Below are 6,000 nucleotides of genomic sequence, written 5' to 3'. Positions count from 1 at the left end.
CCCAAAGCTTCTATCCATGCATGGTTCGTGGGCCACAGCCTGATGATGCACATCCGTCGTCACTACTCTGGTGTCGTGACGACAATCTGTTCAAGCGCAACTTCCAGTTTGCCCAAAACTCAGCGAAGCAGAACAAGAAGAAATTTGGGTTAGACTTCAACCCTGGTCCCTCAGCACCAAGGGCAGATGGCACACGAATGCAGAACCCAATGTCATCGGTCCTTTCGCCAACCTTGAAGGCCTCATCACCTACATCTTGGTTCAAGGGACTGCAGTGAATGAGCCTGCGGCTGACACTGAGTCTGATGACGCGCCTGCAGTGCCGAAGCCAAAGCAGTTGAAGAAAGCCAAAAGCTTCAAAGCCAGCCCCTTCACCAAAAATCTCAAGGGCGAAGCCATTGGCAACTGCACCTCCTGAAGACAGTGTGCAGTCTGAAGATTTATCACGCGTCTCCAAGCCCCAGAAGGCCAAGATGCCTCTGTCTCACACTGGCAAAGAGCTAACAGCTGCTGCCATTCTGCGCAACGAAGACATTGATCTGTCAAGTGATGAAGATCTTGCAGATGACGCTCTTGAGCAACTCATCAAGAGCAAAGAAGAAGCAGAAATCTTCAATGATCTGCCTCTCTTTGATGTCACCATCATCCACAACTTCATTGACGAGTGGTTTGACACGCCAAACATCAGCTTTGAAGATCTGCAGCTACCTATTGGCCTCAGTGTCGCCTTCCAAGGCGCCATTGCTTCAGAACTTGCTATTGCCCAGCGCATTGTTGAACTGAAGCAGAAGATTGACTATGAAAAGGCTCAGTTCAAGAAGCATATGGCCAAGCTCAGCGTGCAAGAAGTGAAGAACTTCAAGACAATGATGCACGAGCTCAAGGAAGCCTTTGTGAAGAAGCGTGCAGAAGCTCAGGGTTCGCGTGAGCGCATGAAGACTCTGGCTGACAGATGTGTGCAAGCCTATAATGAGGCTGAGAAGCGCAAAGCACTTGGGCGTCCTGGCATCGACCCCAGGATGGCCGCAAAGAAGAAGAAGAAGCCTGCTACGGCTGAATCTGATGCACCAAGGCAAGAAGCAGTTCCGATTGTCTTCCCAACAAGAATGACTGGCTCGAAGCCAAAGAGCCGGTCAACAGCTTCAGAGCTCAAGAAGACAAGAACTGCTGAGGCTGAAGCCAGGAAGAGGAAACACTCTGAAGCCTCTCCTACTGCCCCACCAAGAAAAAGAGAAAGACCAAGAAAGCTCGGGCTGCTCCCATAGAGCCCTTGATAGTTGAACCCATTTCTATGGTTCATCCTGACGCAGAACGTCAACTGACAGTTCATGAGCCTGCTTCCACAGAGGCTCCTGAAGCTGAAGACATTCCAGCAGCTGATCCCATCGCTGCTGAAGACATTGGTCATCATGACAATGTAGAAGATGATGCAGTCCTTCCTCAGTTTGAAAACAGCGAACTCATCAGCATTGGTCGTCCACTGACGCCAATTGCACAGGATGCTTCATGGGCGGATCGCCCACAAGAGGAAGAAGACTATGAGGCCCAGCCCACTCCAACTCCACAGGCGTCGTCTGCGTTCCGCAGGCTTCGCAAAGGTCCAAGGCCTCAAGTCTATGCTGAAGACATTCCGGCTGCATCAGCCGCGCGCAGAAGAAGAAGTACCACAAGATCCCACTCCCCTGCTCCACCAAGAAGCAGTTCTCCAGGAGAACGTGCCTGTGACCGACCCTCCAGCTAGTCAAGTGGAGGATGAAAATCTTGAGGCTGCCACAACCAACAACGAAGCTAATGTGGAGCCCTCCCCAGCAAAAGCTTCAGAAGACAGCGAAGCCACTGATCCCGCCACTTCTGTTCCTGAGTCTGCTGCCGGTCCCCAATTCAACTATCATGTTGAGCACAGGCCTCAGGTCCAGAAGCCAATCCCAAGACTGCCAAGGTTTCCAGGTCCTGCATCAGCACCTGGCTCCTTCAACATCAATGGCTTCAGGGCAGACAACACGTTCTTCAATAGCTCCAGGAACCCCTACTCAAGGGAAAGGATATCATCTGATCGGTTCTGGAGCTATCCTCAGCGAAGCTATTACTCTTGCATTCTTTACAACCAAGGTCGCATCTTCCCACACAAGCGCCTTGATGTTGAAGCTATAACTGGTCTGCCCTGTCTAGAAGAAGCGTTGGATTGCTTCAAGCAAGTGGGTCCGCTGTAGTTTGTTACTGATGAAGAGCATTGGAATGAAGAGCTGCTGCTACAATTCTATGCCACACTTCACATCAAAGGGTACAACAGAGATCCGAAGACTTGGGTCCTGGAGTGGATGACTGGCAACGTTCATCATGAAGCCAATGCATTTGACATCATTGAGCTCACTGGCTTGCCCACTCCTGGCGATCTCTTCGAGCAAGGCTGTCAGCTGCATACTGAAGCTATTGAGAGCATCTTTCAGCGGCCAGAACCTAATATGAGTCAAATGCTCAGCATGATGAAGCCATTGCCCCCAGATGCTGCGTATCCCATAGAGTTCTTCATTGAAGACCTTGAGTACCTGCCCAGGACCATCTATCATATCATCAGGCGAACTCTCTGGCCTATCAAAGGGCACTCTCCAAATGCCAAGCTTCAGGGTGCAATGAAGACTTTGGTCTTCTATATACTTCATGGCAAATGCTTCAATGCACAGGACTTCTTCATACGCCAACTTGCTGCATTAGGCATGGATCTGTTTGGTTTGAAGTTCTATGCCCCTTGGGTCATGCGGCTGATCAAGCTACACTCCGCCATCTCGTATCAGCCCTCAGCCCGCAACCATCGGATCTTCTTGCCTGACGTGGACATGTCTACTGAAGCCATATATTCTGAGCCTGCCAAGCAACCTCTAAGTCTTCAGAATGCAGAACATCAGAGTTTTACACAGAACGTTGAAGGCGTTGAAGCAGTTTCTCGGGTGTATCCTTTGGCTGGCACTACACGTGCACCACACCCTGCTTCAACTGAAGCCACTGACAGTGCCACTGCTCCAAGACCCAAGAAGCGCACTCGTGTTCTCAACGACCGAGAGCTTCTTGTGGCTCTACATCAGAAACAAGATAGGCATCATGACTGGCTGAAGCGTCAGATGAAAAGCCTCTTGGTGGATGTGAATCGCACTCGAAATCTTGCCACCAAGAATGCGTTCGTTGCCCATGAAACCTGTCGCCGCACATGGAAAGGGCTAACGATGATGCTTTCTAAAGCTGATCTTCAAGAGGATGGCTTCACTGAGAGATTCAAGTTTGACTCCACACCTCCTCGAAGGGCTGTGCTGCTAGGAACTCCATCCCTTGAAGACTCTGAGTTCTCTTCCTCTGCTGCCACAGTCACTGCCAGAATTATTGAGGAAGAAGACGATGCTACTTCACCGCCATACTCTTCAGCACCTCCAAGCTCTTCTGCACCGCCAAACAACACCAACAACCCTGCTACTTCACCTACTCCTCATGGGAACGAGTAGAGGCTCTATGTCTTCAAACCTTTTTGGTCATTACTGACAAAAGGGGGAGAAGCATATGAGATTGATAGTCTTCAAGCGGGTTCATATGGGCGGGTGCCTTATATTTTGCTTCGTGCTTACAACTCTCTTTTTGCTACATTTGGTTCTTATGAGTTGTAACACTTAAACTAGATGGTCGTCTGCTACTTATTTGCCACCTTGTTTGCGAAGATAAATTCCGCATGTGCGACGATAAATTCCGCACTTAGCTCATTCTGCAGACGTCCATTTTCCATTATGCATGTCATTATCTTCATATACTTTCACATGCATAGTGGATTGTCATCATAAGCTGAAGTGGATCTCCACAAGTACAACCTGCCATGTGCATTTGCATTCCAAAAGCAAATTAACTTATATGCACATCTTCAGGGGGAGCCCTTGCAACTTATGAAGACAATTCCTTATCCTTTACAATTTCACAGATTATATTCCCCGTTGAAAACTTCAACTAGTTTGTCATCAATCACCAAAAAGGGGGAGATTGTAAGTGCATCTAGTGCCACCCCTAGTTGGTTTTGGAGTATTGACGACAAACCTAGTTGAGGGACTAATGTGTTTGTGAGAATTGCAGGATAACACAGGTAGAAGTCCCTCATTGATTCGGTTTTACTACCAGAGATGACCCCTAAAATGTATGAAGACATTGAAGTCAAAGGTGGTATATGAAGATATTCACATTGAAGACTATGACAAGAGAAGACACGATATGAAGCCTATGGAGCTCGAAGACTTAGATCGTAGTTCGTTTTCTTTTGTGTTGAGTCATAGGAACCACCGTACTATTAAGTGGGGTCCAAGAGAACCAGTTAGAATGACTGAAGTGATGCCTAAACCAAAAACCTATGTCTTCGAGTGAAGACAATGAGAGCGAATCTTGTCCAGAGTCGGACAAGTCAGCTTTGCTTGTAGCCCAAGTAAAGTTGCCGTGTGAGTTTGAAATCTGACCGTTGGGACACATGTCAGTTCCTTAGTGACCCAGGGTCATTTCGGACAAATCAGGTCGGGTTGCCAAGTGGCTATAAATAGCCCACCCCCTACAACCATCAACAGTTGGCTGCTCAGATTGAGAGTACGGCTTTTGTCATTTGAGAGCAACCCACCTCGAAGCCTTTGAGAGAGAATTCCTTGCGAGGATAAAGCCCTAACCACCCAGAGCCAGAGAGAATTGGGCATCACTTAAGTCTTCTTGTCTGTGTGATCTGAAGACTTATTACACTTGAGGACTATGTATCCTCCAGCCGGTTAGGCGTCGCATTCTGAGCATCCAAGAGACATTGTGGATTGCCAGTGGACGAAGTCTGTGAAGGTTTGGGAGTCTACCTTTAAGACTTACCAGAGTGATTGGGCGAGGTCTATGTGACCTTAGATCAAGGAGAATACGGTGAGGACTGGGTGCCGGGACTGTGTGTCCTAAGGTTTAAATACCTAGCCGCTCCAACCAGACGTATAGTTGTCACAGCAACTGGAACTGGTCCAACAAATCATTGTCTTCAATGAGTCACTGGTTTCATCTTCACTTCACTTTACTTACTGTTCCTCCTTGTGAAGTCATTGTATGTTTGCTCTATCATTTGTCTTCACTGAGTGACTGTGTGTTCTGTTTGGCTTCACAATATCTTCCTACCTGATCCTTACTACCTAGGTGCTACTAGTCTTTGTGCTTACACTTGATTGAATACTTGACTATGGTTTGCCTAGTGTAGTCTACCTTCCGCTGCATGGTAATAGGTTTAATCTTATCGTTTGTATTCAAAACTCCCATGTTCTGAAGACTTTCATAAAAATCGCCTATTCACCCCCCCTCTAGTCGATATAACGCACTTTCATGCCCTAACCCTAATCATATCAGTCCTACCGAGTTGCATCTCAGTCCCACCGAAAATCCTAACGGTCACTAGGTTTGCTGAATCGGTCCGACCGAGTTTAACGATTCGGTCCCACCGAGTTTAGCAGATTGTGTGTAACGGTTAGATTTTGTGTGGAGGTTATATATACCCCTCCACCCACTCTTCATTCGTGGATAGAGCCATCAGAATAGATCTTCACTTCCAATACACATTTTCTGACAGAGAACCACCTACCCTTGTGTTGAGCTCAAGATATTCCATTCCTACCATATGAATCTTGATCTCTAGCCTTCCCCAAGTTGCTTTCCACTCAAATCTTCTTTCCACCAAATCCAAATCCTGTGAGAGAGAGTTGAGTGTTGGGGAGACTATCATTTGAAGCACAAGAGCAAGGAGTTCATCATCAACACACCATTTGTTACTTCTTGGAGAGTGGTGTCTCCTAGATTGGCTAGGTGTCACTTGGGAGCCTCTGACAAGATTGTGGAGTTGAACCAAGGAGTTGGTAAGGGCAAGGAGATCGCCTACTTCGTGAAGATCTACCGCTAGTGAGGCAAGTCCTTCGTGGGCGACGGCCGTGATGGAATAGACAAGGTTGCTTCTTCGTGGATCCTTCGTGG

The sequence above is a fragment of the Triticum aestivum genome, chromosome 2A (genome assembly GCF_018294505.1).
Source record: "Triticum aestivum cultivar Chinese Spring chromosome 2A, IWGSC CS RefSeq v2.1, whole genome shotgun sequence".
NCBI lineage: Eukaryota > Viridiplantae > Streptophyta > Magnoliopsida > Poales > Poaceae > Triticum > Triticum aestivum.
The sequence above is the reverse complement of the archived record's forward strand: the minus strand, read 5'-3'. Positions refer to the sequence as shown.